The sequence below is a fragment of the Dermochelys coriacea genome, chromosome 3 (assembly GCF_009764565.3).
Source record: "Dermochelys coriacea isolate rDerCor1 chromosome 3, rDerCor1.pri.v4, whole genome shotgun sequence".
In the NCBI taxonomy this organism is placed as follows: domain Eukaryota; kingdom Metazoa; phylum Chordata; order Testudines; family Dermochelyidae; genus Dermochelys; species Dermochelys coriacea.
Window position 1 is genome coordinate 109,089,116 of NC_050070.1, and position 16,605 is coordinate 109,105,720.

At 44.6% G+C, this 16,605-nt stretch overlaps 1 long non-coding RNA gene across 1 annotated transcript in view; it reads left to right on the forward strand.

The window, feature by feature from the left end:
* The first annotated feature begins 334 nt into the window (after positions 1 to 334).
* The window catches only part of LOC122459100, a 44,090-nt gene continuing 27,819 nt past the window's right edge, over positions 335 to 16,605 (forward strand). The window contains exon 1 of the long non-coding RNA XR_006279564.1: positions 335 to 391. This is a non-coding gene — a long non-coding RNA (uncharacterized LOC122459100). The remainder of the gene's footprint in view (positions 392 to 16,605) is intronic.

Consider the following 16,605-nt stretch of genomic DNA (forward strand, 5'->3'; position numbering starts at 1 on the left):
ATATTGGGATGTTGGCACTGTGTGGAGAAGGCAGAGAACCTGCAGAAGCAGTTGAGTATGACCTTGGGAGGAAGTAGAGGGACAGGGCTGCTTGACCTAGAGCTCACCGGAGTGGCAGGCTTGGGAATGTTTCAGCAAGAAAACTGCCTGCTGTTGTTTGTTTCTACTGTGTTTAGGGAAACAGGACTTTGTGTACATTTTTGTTAATAAATAGGATTGGACCAAGGATATACCTGGCTCATGTTTCTCATCCTAACAGAAACAACCCTGAAAGGCCCCAAATTTTGGCTAACCACTCAAGCCAAAAGGGCACCAGTATGAATGCAATAACTTAATTCATATCGAACCTGAATCTTGACAGCCTTACGCACACCAGGAAATACCTCATTTGGTGAGTAATCTTATTGACCTTACTGGAGCTATTCATGGAGTAACTTACTGCTCACACCATAAGAGTGGCTGAATCTGGCGTATTGAAGATATTATTTTTGTTTTCTACATGCAACCCAATTTTCTAGTCTAAATCCTAGTGTGATACATTTCTTAAGAAACTACTTCAGTGGGAGCAGGATGAGTCCAATAAGTATCAGGTCCCAGTGAAGTCAATCCCAGCAGCCATAGATCACTGGAGTGCTTTGTCTTACATTGAGTTCTTTGTTACATCTGCAGCTTGTGTATGTACCTATCTCCAGTTACAGCTAAAGAGGGAGAGGCATTCATCATAGGGACTGATCCCACAAAGTGCAGAGCCCACCCCCGTCCCAATAATGTCAATGAAGCTCAGCAGCTCATAAGACTGAGCCCAGAGAAGCAAATGAACAGCACTTTATATTGTTTTGTTAAAGCAATATCCTTATTTACACTAAGGTGCCTTTATACTACTATGGCAGAGCTCACTTTAAGGCCACTTTTCACTGCCCGAGTGGTGTAAAGGGACCTTAGAGTAAATGAAAATCAGAACCATTGTATTTCACCAGTTCATATTACAGCAAGGACAGTCCATGACAACAGATTCACACGATTCACTCTTCTGCATTAGCTGCCTAACTAAAGGAGACAGCTTCTTCACTGTCATTTGACGTCTTTCCTGTTAATTTTAATCCAATATTATTAAATATAATAACTGGTGGAAATAAATCATTTATATTGGATTGGAGTGTAATTTTCTCTGCTTTCAAACAATATAAAAGTACAATATAAGAAATCTAGAAATCTCCCCTTCTCCCATAATATAGCATTGTTTGTAAAAATCCAAGTGGATGCAAACCACATTTATTTCAGGAGTAAATACATATGTAGGGTCTGCTACCACTGTATGCATCTACTTCCATTGGCTCAGAGCTCTGCCAAAAGCAACAAGCTGTAGAGTGTGACACAAGCACTTCAATTTGGATGTTCAGCTTCAGATTTTCATTTTGAAGCTATTAGAAGAGGTGCTAATTGTAGCACACTAGGTAGAAAATTAATCTGAGACTCTGGGCCTTATTTTCATAGCAATTGCAGAGAAGCAGAGTTTGAAAGTCTGAGTTATATGAGGATCTAAAAGTCACAGTGCTTTAAGAACGACTTAACCTATCCACAAAGCTTTGGTATTCAATACCCAAACATTTTATTTACTAAGGTGACCAGATGTCCTGATTGTATGGGGACAGTCCTGATTTTTGGGTCTTTTTCTTATATAGGCTCCTATTAACCCCACCCCGTCCCATTTTTCTCATTTGCTCTCTGGTCACCCTATTATTTACTAAATAATTGTTTTACAAACATGCAACAAAAAGACATTTTGATCTGAAGACAGAGAGATTTGTAGTGTTTCACAGATCTCCCAGCAATGAGTCCAACAGATACAGGCCACTTGCCAAGGAAGTTCTGCCTATCTCCAGTGTATACAGTCTAACTCTTGAGACTGACAGTTCTTTGGTTCCAGTGGAGCACAGCTGTCATGAGAGCTCATGACCTCAGAGAATGAGGCAGTCCCTCAGGTAGTTTGGGCCAGTCTGATGGCGGAGTTTGAAGATGAGGAAGGAAATCTTGAATCTTCCTCTGTATTCAATGGGGAACAAAGGCAGACCATCAGTATGGTGTGGTTTCAGCAGCCTATGTTCTTGAATATGCAGGCTGCTTCATTTAAAAACAATATAGAAGCTTTTTTAAGGTCAGCAGTTTCAGTACTGTACAATCTTAATTCTTCTACTTCCATTCTGTGCTCTGAATGAGGCAGGGGTCTGTGAGAAAAATAGTAAGTGATTAAGCTGTTAAATATGGTATAATAATGCACATACATTAAAGTCAAATATGAATTAAAGTTGGCTGAGGAACTGTAAATGTCACTTCCTGGTGTTCAGGTGCTTGATTTTTGCAATCTAATAATAATTCTTTTAATGTTTTTATGTGCAATTTCCTAGGGTTGTTTTTTTTAAGGAAAAAGGTAAAGAAAATTCTATTATGTGCAATTATAATACTGCTGGTACTATGCATCATCATCAGTGGGGTCTGAACTCTGAACCTGTAGCACTGCAATATAGAATACTACTATTACTACCACCTGAGCTATAAGACTACATTAGCTCATGGCAGCAAAAGGCTGTGACCCCAGAGGAGGGGCTAGACTGCTAGGGCCAGATGTAAGTTCAGGAGGTTGGGTGGGAGGAGCCTGGTTTGTATCTTTCTCTCTCTCTCTCTCCCTATCCTCCTCATACACACTTTGGGAGGTGGGGGCAGGGCCAGTTTTAGGGATGGAAGAGTAGAGGGGGTTGTCCTGGGCACCAACCTCTGGGGGGCACCACATCACTATGTTGCTTGGGCTTTATTTTTCACAGCCACTCTAGGGGATGGAACCGGGGTGAGGCATTGAACAAAAAAAAAAATTCCACCTTAACCTGGTGTCAAGTGTGGTGCAAGGAGAGGGATCCCCAGCCTTGCTCCCCACTCCCCACAATTTAGAGCTGCTCTGTCAGCTCCCAGCTGTTCCCAATGTAATGAGGACATCATCTTCTGCTGACTGCTACTTTGTGAGCCTGGCCTCTTGGAATGCTGGTGTGTTCAGTTTGTATGCTGGCAGGCTGTTAACATTTTCCTGAAGAATGTAAGTGAGAGGGGGAAATGGCAACTTTTTTAATAGTTTATATATCAGCAAATGCTTCATGGGACGAAGTAAAAGCACCTCTATAGCCTGAGGGCATTCCTTCAGCTCTGCTGCAAAGGAGGCATGAGAGCTTCTTAAAGAAAAGATTACAAGAATCCTTTATCATGAGAAGTGTTGGGCAATCTAAATTTTAATTAAAGGGGTTGCTACCAGCTCCCCCCTTTAATGTTAATACTTGACTAGCTTTTAATTAGCACCTTTAAGATTGTCTCCCTGATGATTTCTCCATGTACACTTACTGACAGTGTTTTCTACAAATACCATATTGAGAAAATAAGATGATCGTCAGTCGTTGCCATTAGATTTTATAATGCATTTAACAAACAGAAACCTCACTAGTCATAGAGCACAAGCATGAAAAACATTGATGTCAATACTACACCAGTCTTGGAATACATAATGGCCAATATGGAAATGAAATGTGAAGTTAGTGACCAAACTAATCAGAATATAGAATAATTATCAGCACTCTAATCCTAAGCACTTCCAGTCAGACAGGAGAACAGATATCCTAAAGTTTTTAATTTCACTTTAGGCAGATTATCAGCCATTCTCAGTTATCACACTAAAATAATTATGCTGGGGAAAATATCTTGGATACAGTTAGATACATTTAAAAATTGATGTGCTGAAATCAAATCTTCATAAGACTTTTTTTTCTCTTGTCCCACATGCTAGCACCCATAAGCTGGTATAGGAGTCCCTGCAATGGCTTAGTGTCCCTCAAGAATGTCCCTACCATGGAGAAATCCTCCAGTGGCTAGTGTAAAGCTCCCCCAACATACCAATGAATCAGGCCCTATACATGATGGTGATAGCCATATGACAAATTATATTTAAATTAATCTCTGACTACCTCATTTTCTATCTGCCCATTCATCTAGCTCCCAGGGATTAATTCTGGCATTCCAAACCTCTGAGCAGCTTCAGATAGCTGTTGTTAAGAAATATCAGCCATCTGCTAGAGAAATATTTCCTTTTCCCTACTCCAAGATGTAGAATTCTTTCCTCAAATTGCATTTGCCCAAGATGAGCCATATTTATTGCTGTCTCAATGATTGGTTTAAAGTCTAATGTCTTCCCATATCTGAAGAGCTATGGAATTCCCGGAACTACTAGAGGATTGGACCCTTGAGTGCATTCACTTATGTGGGCCAGATTTTTCCAATGTGCCAAATTCACCTTTCATCTGTCGTGCAGCGCAAAGTGAGCTTAAAATGGTGGGAGCTTGTCCCAGTTGCAGGGGAAATCTCCACTGGTAGACCATTGGTGCAAAGCTGGTGGAGGTGGTGGAACAACATCCAACACCAACACTGCAACCCTGACCAAGCACTACCTCCCCTGCCTGCTGTAATGGGGAAAAGGACCGTGTCAGACAGGGCTGGCTCCAGCTTTTTTGCGTCTCAAGAGGCAAAGGAAAAAAAAAAAACCCAAGCCTGGTTGAGCTGCCGCCGAAGTGCCACCAAAGAGGAAGAGAGGGACTGGAGGGCCCGCCGCCAAATTGTCGCCAAAGACCAGGACGTGCCGCCCCGATGATGGACGGAGTGCCGCCCCTTTCTATTGGCTGCCCCAGGCACCTGCTTCCTTCGCTGGTGCCTGGAGCCAGCCCTGGTGTCAGGGAAGGGCAGAAAGCCCTGATCTTTGGCTGGTATAAGATTTTACACCAGAAGTTGCTCCACTAAAGCTTTAACTTATACTGGCAGCTGAGAATCAGGGAGCTACGACCAGTTCCCTGTCAGCTCTCTTCAGGCACAGTGGAAACTTAAGCCCCCTTCGTACAGAGGTGATGTGTTATTGTTTGCAAACTAGAGGAAAAAATACAGTAAAACTGTGATTGGCTAGGATGAGTTATCACTTGCTGTTGCCATGGTTTCCTCTACAGGAAAAAATGGCTTCCATTTCCAGTAACTGTGGACTTAAGGACGTGATCCAAAGCCTTTTCTAGTCAATGGGAGTCTTTCCAATCCATTAACATTACTGGGCTTTGGATCAGACCCGAACAGTGAAAAATCACATTGCATCAGTACATGGCTGCTAGAAAAGATAACATGTATCACGATTCTGAAGGGATTTAAAGGAACACAGAAGCATGCTGATTTTTTCCTCCCACCCCTTAAAATGCAGTGGTTCTGCATTTCAACTCTGACTTTTCATTCATGGTGAAGGAAGTTATTTCAAAAGACGTGCTAACTAGTGAGGCACTAAGTATCCACTTGGCTTTGCTAACTGAATTATTTCAAGTTCAAAGATAATAATCAGTTAGATGGGAGATGAAAGGATGATCACCATTATCTGTCTGTATAACTGCCCCTAGAGTAGCATTTATTTCACCTTAGAGATTCTTCAATAAATATAGCCTCAAAACATATAAACATAAACTATGCTTTAAAAATAATTCTCAGCTTGAAGAGATTTTGTTGGTAATTTCTCTCTCTCATTTCTTGGCCTCTAATAATAAATCTTTCATCATTCTCTTCTCTTGGGTGAATCCAGATGTAATTTTTATACATCTCTGCAGTGAATCCTTATGGCAGTAAGGAACCTATAAAGTGATTTTCTTTCTGACAGAAAGTGGAGTGTTTTGGGCCTAATCCTGCAAGGTGCTTAGCATGCTCAACTCCCATTGACTTCCCAGAAGAATCTGGGCAAGTGAGCAAAACCTTAGGTGAGCAAAGAGCTTGTAATATGTTCAAAATCATTTCTTCCCTGCCACTATTAGTGGTGGATAGCAAGTTAAGATCAAAGTTCCTGTTTGTCCCAGGAAAAGAGGGTTATGATTCTGATTTCCTTGTGAGAAAAGAGGTGGAGGATGAAATCCTGGAGTGGGAAGCCTAGGTACCAATGAAGATTCCTGTATTTGTAAGAATTAATGCATTCATGGAGTTGGTTGGTTTGTTTTTAGAGAATGAAGCCTCTTAACAACGTGATCACTGTACAACAAGACTTTTAAAAAAAAAAATACACCTGAAAGACACTCATTAGGAAAAATGAGTGTAAACAGAGTGTGTAGAAGATGGCCTCAGGCCCTGGCAAGGGAAGAAGATTCTGTAAGGTAAGGAGGGCAGAGTTAATCAGAGAAAGAAGCAGATGTATGTCATATAAACAGGCTTGTTTTTCCTGCAGAAGGGAAAGTAGCTAAAAGAGAAGGTAAAGGAAGAATCAGACCATGGCAAGCACAAAATGATTATACAAAAAATGAAAAGAGAAAATTAATAATTTACTGTACAACCAGAACATTTTAGGATTCTGCATCATAGCAATGTAGTTAAAAATAAAAACAAAGAGGGAAAACATGTTTCTAGAGACCATTCTTCCTTACCAAAATACATCCAGCACAAACTTATGCTCTTCATTCTGAAGGAAACCATCACTCAAATAGCTTAGCAATTGGTCTAAATTTAACATACATTGCCTTGCTTTCATTTATACAGTTAAGACTGTTAATATATAACAACATTAGGCCCAAATAACATATCACAATAACAACTTTCCATGTAGTTATTAAGAATAGCCTGTTGAAACATTCTTGGCATAAAATGAGTATTGTTGTATGATCATTGTGATGTCATTTGCAAGTTTATACTAATATTAAAGCCTAGGATAATAAAATCAAACAATTGATAAGTGATACATACAGTGTAGCAATATGTTTCTGAAGGGATATGTTTCACTAAGACTTCCTAAATATTAACAGATAGAAAAATATAATCAGAGAGCCGGATCATCAACTGTCATAAATTGGCAAAGATCCATAGACATCAGTGCAGCTACATTGATTTGCACCAGTTGATTTGGCTTTGAATATGTTATTTTCTCATTACCAATCACCTAGTATAATCTTATGAGGACACACAGTAGGGAGACTGAATTACCTAGTAGATTGAACAAAGCTGGGAGTCAGGAACTCTTGAGTACAAATCATATCTTTGCTCCTGATTTGTTGTGTGACCTTAGATAAGTAAAAAGAAAAGGAGTACTTGTGGCACCTTAGAGACTAACAAATTTATTAGAGCATAAGCTTTCGTGAGCTATAGCTCACTTCATCGGATGCGTTTGGTGGAAAAAACAGAGGGGAGATTGATATACACACACAGAGAACATGAAACAATGGGTTTATCATACACACTGTAAGGAGAGTGATCACTTAAGATAAGCCATCACCAGCAGCAGGGGGGGGGAAAGGAGGAAAACCTTTCATGGTGACAAGCAAGGTAGGCTATTTCCAGCAGTTAACAAGAATATCTGAGGAACAGTAGGGGGTGGGGTGGGGTGGGGTAGGGGGGAAAAATAACATGGGGAAATAGTTTTACTTTGTGCAATGACTCATCCATTCCCAGTCTCTATTCAAGCCTAAGTTAATTGTATCCAGTTTGCAAATTAATTCCAATTCAGCAGTCTCTTGTTGGAGTCTGTTTTTGAAGCTTTTTTGTTGAAGGATAGCCACTCTTAGGTCTTTAATCGAGTGACCAGAGAGATTGAAGTGTTCTCCAACTGGTTTTTGAATGTTATAATTCTTGACGTCTGATTTGTGTCCATTCATTCTTTTACGTAGAGACTGTCCAGTTTGACCAATGTACATGGCAGAGGGGCATTGCTGGCACATGATGGCATAGATCACATTGATAGATGCGCAGGTGAACAAGCCTCTGATAGTGTGGCTGATGTGATTAGGCCCTATGATGGTGTCCCCTGAATAGATATCTGGACAGAGTTGGCAACGGGCTTTGTTGCAAGGATAGGTTCCTGGATTGGTGGTTCTGTTGTGTGGTGTGTGGTTGCTGGTGAGTATTTGCTTCAGATTGGGGGGCTGTCTGTAAGCAAGGACTGGCCTGTCTCCCAAGATCTGTAAGAGTGATGGGTCGTCCTTCAGGATCGGTTGTAGATCCTTGATGATGCGTTGGAGAGGTTTTAGTTGGGGGCTGAAGGTGATGGCTAGTGGCGTTCTGTTATTTTCTTTGTTGGGCCTGTCCTGTAGTAGGTGACTTCTGGGTACTCTTCTGGCTCTGTCAATCTGTTTCTTCACTTCAGCAGGTGGGTATTGTAGTTGTAGGAATGCATGAGAGAGATCTTGTAGGTGTTTGTCTCTGTCTGAGGGGTTGGAGCAAATGCAGTTATATCGTAGAGCTTGGCTGTAGACAATGGATCGTGTGGTATGATCTGGATGAAAGCTAGAGGCACGTAGGTAGGAATAGCGGTCAGTAGGTTTCCGATATAGGGTGGTGTTTATGTGACCATTGCTTTTTAGCACCGTAGTGTCCAGGAAGTGGATCTCTTGTGTGGACTGGTCCAGGCTGAGGTTGATGGTGGGATGGAAATTGTTGAAATCATGGTGGAATTCCTCAAGGGCTTCTTTTCCATGGGTCCAGATGATGAACATGTCATCAATGTAGCGCAAGTAGAGTAGGGGCATTAGGAGACGAGAGCTGAGGAAGTGTTGTTCTAAGTCAGCCATAAAAATGTTGACATACTGTGGGGCCATGCGGGTACCCATCGCAGTGCCGCTGACTTGAAGGTATACATTGTCCCCAAATGTGAAATAGTTATGGGTGAGGACAAAGTCACAAAGTTCAGCCACCAGGTTAGCCGTGACAGTATCGGGGATACTGTTCCTGACGACTTGTAGCCCATCTTTGTGTGGAATGTTGGTGTAGAGGGCTTCTACATCCATAGTGGCTAGGATGGTGTTTTTAGGAAGATCACCAATGGACTGTAGTTTCCTCAGGAAGTCAGTGGTGTCTCGAAGATAGCTGGGAGTGCTGGTAACGTAGGGCCTGAGGAGGGAGTCTACATAGCCAGACAATCCTGCTGTCAGGGTGCCAATGCCTGAGATGATGGGGCGTCCAGGATTTCCAGGTTAATGGATCTTGGGTAGCAGATAGAATACCCCAGGTCGGGGTTCTAGGGGTGTGTCTGTGCAGATTTGTTCTTGTGCTTTTTCAGGGAGTTTTTTGAGCAAATGCTGTAGTTTCTTTTGGTAACTCTCAGTGGGATCAGAGGGTAATGGCTTGTAGAAAGTGGTGTTGGAGAGCTGCCTAGTAGCCTCTTGTTCATTCTCCAACCTATTCATGATGACGACAGCACCTCCTTTGTCAGCCTTTTTGATTATGATGTCAGAGTTGTTTCTGAGGCTGTGGATGGCATTGTGTTCTGCATGGCTGAGGTTATGGGGCAAGCGATGCTGCTTTTCCACAATTTCAGCTCGTGCACGTCGGCGGAAGCACTCTATGTAGAAGTCCAGGCTGCTGTTTCGACCTTCAGGAGGAGTCCACCCAGAATCCTTCTTTTTGTAGTGTTGGTAGGCAGGTCTCCGTGGGTTAATATGTTGGTCAGAGGTGTGTTGGAAATATTCCTTGAGTCGGAGACATCGAAAATAGGATTCCAGGTCACCACAGAACTGTATCATGTTCGTGGGGGTGGAGGGGCAAAAGGAGAGGCCCCGAGATAGGACAGATTCTTCTGCTGGGCTAAGAGTATAGTTGGGTAGATTAACAATATTGCTGGGTGGGTTACGGGAACCACTGTTATGGCCCCTTGTGGCATGTAGTAGTTTAGATAGCTTAATGTCCTTTTTCTTTTGTAGAGAAGCAAAGTGTGTGTTGTAAATGCCTTGTCTAGTTTTTGTAAAGTCCAGCCACGAAGAAGTTTGTGTGGAAGGCTCAGATTTTGAAAGATGACCACAAATTTTTGTTTTCTCAGATTTTGGGTACCCATATCGAGGCACTGATAGCTTGATTTTTTCAGAGATGCTGGGCATATTACGTTAGAATGAATCAGTTAATCTTCCATCTAGTCCATTTTTGCTAGGCCTCAGATTTAAAAAAAAAACTTCAGTTAGTTACATGCAGGGAGAGGTCACAATGTTTTAGCTATTTCCATTTAGTTATTCCAAGACATCTCACTTTTGAAAATTGCCATCACCATTTCAAAATCTTATACACTGGGTAATCTTATACACTCTTGTACAATGCAATCCCCCTGGCAACAGGAAACTGACTGGAGGGGGTTGAATTATTGACTGAGAATTTAATGTACGTCAGAGACCCACCTATTGCTGCACACCTGACAAAGCAAAACAATGATGAAGTTCTCCTGGCTGATTTTTCTTACCACTTAGATAAGGTAAGAGGAAGAGACAAGGGATAGAATTTTACTGTAATGCACGTTCTGTGGGAATGGGTGATAATAGCAGAGGCAATATAAAGAGAAAAGGGGATTGAGATCTTTCTCTTTCCAAATTTGTAAATTTGACATCATTCTGAGTTTTTCTTCAATCAGAGAATTTTTTAAAGAGAATTTACAAGGAATTTCCATGTCAAAGCTGAAATATTTCCATGTTGGATTTTACAAAAGAATGTATACAGCTATTTCTGAGTTGCTCCTGGAATAAATCAACATATAGGAAAGTCATTTAGGACTAGATAGATTGTGTCCCTAGGACACAGATCATAGTAAAGTATGTTACATTACAGCACCACCTCAGGAGAAGGGAGCTATAATTCCCTCCGTGCTCCCAGGGGATTGTAATTTACCTTTTGTCAGCAGTAAATTACTAGTCTTGGCATGCAGACTCAGCTGCAATGGCTGATGCATTTGTCAATTCCCCTCCCCTCCCTGCCCACATACCAAAGGGAGGGAAGAAGTAAGTGTATGTAGAGGATCTCTTATGCCTATTGTGACAGGATCGGGCCGGATGGCTACAGGAGAGTAATAGCAGGCAGATACATTGGCCCCAGGTTAAGTTGGTCCCTTTTCCCTGGGTAAGGGAACAGGGAAGGTTCCAGAACAATCAGGAACCTTCTGGAGACAATTAAGACAGACAGGCTGATTAGAACACCTTCAGCCAATCAAGAGCCTGCTAGAATCAATTAAGGCAGGCTAATCAGGGCAGCTGGGTTTAAAAAGGAGCTCACTTCAGTTTGTGGTGCGCATGTAAGGAGCTGGGAGCAAGAGGCACTAGGAGCTGAGGAGAATGCACACTGTTGGAGGACTGAGGAGCACAAGCATCATCAGACACCAGGAGGAAAGTCCTATGGTGAGGATAAAAAAGGTGTTGGGAGGAGGCCATGGGGAAGTAGCCCAGGGAATTATAGCTGTCACACAGCTGTTCCAGGAGGCACTCTAGACAGCTCCATTCAACAGGGTTCTGGGCTGGATCCTGGAGTAGAGGGTGGACTCGGGTTCCCCCCAAATCTCCCAACTCCTGGTCAAACACAGGAGGAGTTGACCTGGACTGTGGGTTCACGAAAACGGCCAAACTGAAGGCTGCCGTGAAGCTCCAAGGTGAGCAAATCCGCCAATAAGCGCAAGACCCACCAAGGTAGAGGAGGAACTTTGTCACAACTGGTGTTATCAGTGGGATCTGGTGTCCACAGCATGGTGGAAGAAGGACGGTGTTTGGAAGGGGAAAAAAAAAAAGAAAAGAAAAAAAAAAAAAAGGGAAAGCGTTTTTTTTTTTTTCACCACAATAGAGGAGGTAATGCAGGCACTGATACAAGCCACAGCTGCCCAGCAGGAGGCTACCTGTGTCCAGGCAGCCACCCAACAGGAGGCAGAGCGGCTGCAACAAGAAACTAATCACCTGCCGATGGACCAAGCTGCTCTAGACCGGGCTATGTTGTGGGAACTGGTAAACCAGTAAAGGCCCTTTCAGAGCTGAACCACGGCCATGATGGGATGCAGATCATATGGGCCAGCAATTGGCTGCAGAAAATAACGCAGGAGGATGATATAGAGGCATACCTCCTGGCCTGCGGGAGGCTTGACCCCGAGAACAGTGGTCTGGCATCCTCGCTCCATTCCCGTGTGGGGAGGCTCAGAAGGCCTACTATAATTTGCCTGAAGAGGCTACGGCAGACTACCCCCAACTGAAAGCAGAGATCCTGGCCAGATCTGGGGTAACAACCACAGTGCTGGCTCAGCAGTATCATGAGTGGAGGTACCAAGAAAACAAAACCCCCCGGTCCCAATTATATGACCTCATCCATCTGGCATGAAAATGGTTATGAACTGAGTTCCGGAGTCCAGAGGAGATACTAGAGGTTCTTGTCATCAACTGGTACATGAGAGGACTATCACCAGACCTTCACACCTGGGTAAGCCAGAACGAACCCTCCACCTATGACGAGATTGTCACGCTAGTAGAAGGGCGAAGGACAGCAAGGGAACTGACCCGACCACTTAAGGAAGAAGCACCCCTGGTTAAACTAGCAGCACCAAGCCTTAGAGCTTATGTGACTGGGCCACGAGGAAATCCCACATGGAAACAGAGAGGGGCTGAAGGCCCACCAGAAGCCACAAAAAGTTGGAGCACTGACAGGGAAGAGGATTGTGATGTTAGGCTACCCAAACCAAGAGACCAGGGAACGCCTAGGGCTCCATACAGATGTTACGCCTGCGGGGAATGGGGACACATAGCTGCACAGTGTCCCAATGCCGAGGAGCCTATGCAGTGTAACCTGGGGAACTGGGCAGATCCATGTTCCCTAATCCATCTTGTGGGGGTCTCACTAACCCCACATGTGTACACAAGACCAGTGAAGCTAAATGGGGTAGAGACCACAGCAATGGTTGATTCAGGGTGTGCTATCACGCTTGTCTCGGGGAAGCTTGTGAAGCATAGTCAGCTGCTGGGGATAACATGCATCCATGGGACAGTTGGTTATTACCCCACCATCCCAGTAAAAATCGAGATTCAGGGGAACACTACTGAAGTAGCAGCAGGTGTAGTCCCTAAACTCCCATACCCGGTGCTCATAGGGAGGGACTTCCCAGGGTTTGGAGACTTACTCCCGGTAGGGGAATTGGAGAAAAGGAGAAGCCCCTGCATCCGATGAAGTGAGCTGTAGCTCACGAAAGCTTATGCTCTAATAAATTTGTTAGTCTCTAAGGTGCCACAAGTACTCCTTTTCTTTTTGCAAATACAGACTAACACGGCTGCTACTCTGAAACCTGAAAAGTAGTGAGGCATCCACAGTAGACTGTCAACCCCAACCTTCTCTGAAATATCCCCAGATTTGTTCTCCACTCTCAGACAACGTAGAAAGATGAAAAGGGAAAGTAGGGCAGCTAAGGCCTTGGGAACCCAAATACTGGCCCAAAGCCAGAAGGTCGCTCTCATAGGTAGGCGGACCCGAGCAGCTGAAAAGGAGGCTACCCAGGAGGGAGAAGCACCCGAGTCTGACCCACACCCTAACGCCTCTGAACAGTAGAGGCAACAGAGACTGGCCCCCTAGATCTTGGGCAGATTAGCCCCGGGAGAGGAAATTTTGGACGGGACCAGGCTGAAGATTCAAGGTACGACAACATTAGGAAGGAGGTGACCAAAATAGATGGGGTCCCCGTGGAAAGGAAAACCCAGGGACCAGGATCCTACTTCATAATGAAGAAGAATCTCTTATACCAGGTTGCACCAGTACAGGGGCAGAAGGTAGAGCAGATCCTAGTACCTCAAAAACACTAGAATGCTGTATTAAGTCTGGCCCATAGTCATCTTTTTGGGGGGCATTTGGGGGTAGAGAAGACCCTGGCATGGGTCCTGCAATGATTCTTCTGGTCTGCAGTACATGAAGAAGTGCGGAGGTACTGTGCATCCTGCCCGGAGTGTCAGCTGCACAGTCTCCATCCCCACTTGAGGGCACCTTTAGTACCCCTTCCCATCATAGAGGTCCCCTTTGAGCAAATAGCCACGGACCTAGTGAGACCCCCTGGAGAAGACAGCCCGGGGCCCCCAATATATACTTGTCATTCTGGATTATGCTACTCCCTACCCAGAGGCCGTCCCCCTGCGGAACATGGCCTCTAAAACGATAGCTAAAGAGTTGGTGGGGATCTTTGCCCGAGTGGGGCTACCAAAGGAGATATTAACAGACCAAGGTACCCCATTTATGTCGAAGCTAATGAAGGACCTCTGTATGCAGCTCCATATACATAGACTGAGAACTTCAGTCTATCCTCCGCAAACCGATGGGCTGGTAGAAAGGTTTAACCAAACCCTCAAGGCAATGATAAGGAAAGTGGTAAGTTGGGACAGGAAGGATTGGGACACCCTACTACCCTACCTTATGTTTGCAATCCGGGAGGTACCTCAGGCCTCAACTGGGTTATTCCCCTTTGAATTATTATATGGACGCCACCCCCGTGGCATACTAGATATCGCAAAAGAAATCTGGGAAGAGGAACCCAATGAGGGGAGAAATATAATTGACCATGTGTTGCAGATGCATGAACGGATAGCCCGGGTCACCCCTATTGTACGGGAACATTTGGAAAAGGCGCAGGAGGCCCAGCAAACCCATTACAATCGCCAGGCAAAAGTCCGACAGTTCCAACCAGGGGATCGGGTGATAGTGTTGGTACCCACGGCAGAAAGCAAGCTTTTGGCCCAATGGCAGGGGCCCTATGAGGTGGTTGAGCCCTGGGGGAAGTAACCTACAAGGTGCGGCAGCCAGGACACTGGAAACAAAAACAAATTTATCACATTAACCTCTTAAAGCCTTGGCACAAATGAGAGGCGTGTTTAGTGGCCCAAGACACCCCGATCCAGGGAAATAACATGCAGGAGCAGATCAGGATATCCACTGATCTGACACCAAACCAGAAGAAGGAGGTAACTGAGATGATCAACCGATATCAGGATATGTTTTCAATCAAACCAGGTCGGGACCACTGAAGCCTATCACCACATTATCACAGACCCTGGGGAAAAGGTAACTTTAAGGCCCTATCGGGTCCCAGCAGCAAAAAGGGAGGAGATCAAGGCAGAGGTAAAAAGGATGTTGGAGCTGGGAGTAATCGAAGAATCCCACAGTCAGTGGTCAAGCCTGATTGTGTTGGTGCCCACACCCAATGGCACCACTAGGTTTTGTAATGACTTTCGCTGGCTGAATGAGAAATCCAAATTTGATGCATACCCCATATCGATGAGTTAGTTGACCGCCTGGGCAATGCCTGATTTTTGACCACCATTGATTTAACAAAGGGATACTGGCAGATTCCCCTTGCCATAGATGCGAAAGAAAAGATGGCATTCTCTACCCCAGAGGGTCTGTTTCAATATACTGTTCTTCCTTTTGGACTGCATGGGGCACCTGCCACCTTCCAGCGTCTTATGGACAAGCTCCTTTGGCCCTATACCAGTTATGCAGTGGTTATTCACACCCCCGACTGGGAAACCCACTTAGGAAAGATGGAAGTGGTTCTAGACACACTAAGATGAGCTGGCCTCACAGCCAGTCCGGCCAAGTGTGCTATAGGGCTAACCAAGGCTAAATACCTTAGCTACATTGTAGGAAGGGACATGGTCAAGCCCCAACTAAACAAACTAGAGGCTATCCAAAATTGGCCCTGGCCGAATCGGAAAAAGCACATTCAGCCATTTCTGGGTGTGATGGGGTACTACTGACGATTTATTCTCCATTTTGCGACCAGAGTGAGTCTCCTGATAGATCAGATAAAAGCCCAGGGTCCAGACATGGTGAAGTGGACAGATGCCACAGAGAAAGCATTCATGGATCTACGGACAGCCCTCTGCAGTAACCCCATGCTTATAGCCCCAGATTTCAACAAAGAATTCATTTTACAAACAGATGCATCTGAAGTAGGATTGGGAGCTGTCCTATCACAGATGGTCGGATATGAAGAACACCCAATCCTCTAACTCAGCAGGAAACTCCTCTCGAGAGAGCAGAAGTATGCCGTGGTTGAAAGAGAGTGCCTAGCTGTGAAATGGGCCATGGAAACACTATGTTGTTACCTTCTGGGATGATGGTTTACCCTTGTGACTGACCATGTACCCCTCCAGTGGATGCAGTGAAATAAAGAGAAGAATGCAAGGATGACCAGATGGTTCCCGTCCCTTCAGCCTTTCCAATTCACCATACAACACCGGGCTGGAAGCCACCATGGCAATGCAGATGGCTTGTCAGGAGTACACTGCCTGACGTCCCAAGTTGCCCACCCCATAGTGTTGAGCAGGATGAGGGATAGTGACAGGGTTGGGCCGGATGGCTATAGGAGAGTAATAGAAGGCAGATATATTAGCTCAAGATTAGGTAGGTCTCTTTTCCCTGGGTAAGGGAACAGGGAAGGTTCCAGAACAATCAGGAACCTTCTAGAGACAATTAAGACACAGGCTGATTAGAACACCTGCAGCCAATCAAGAAGCTGCTAGAATCAATTAAGGCAGGCTAATCAGGGCAGCTGGGTTTAAAAAGGAGCTCACTTCAGTTTGTGGTGTGCAGGGGAGGAGCTGGGAGCAAGAGGCGCTAGGAGCTGAGAGTGAGAATGCGGACTGTTGGAGGACTGAGGAGTACAAGCATTATCAGACATCAGGAGGAAGGTCCTATGGTGAGGATAAAGAAGGTGTTGGGAGGAGGCCATGGGGAAGTAGCCCAGGGAGTTATAGCTGTCACACAGCTGTTCCAGGAGGCACTCTAGACAGCTGCATTCCACAGGGTTCTGGG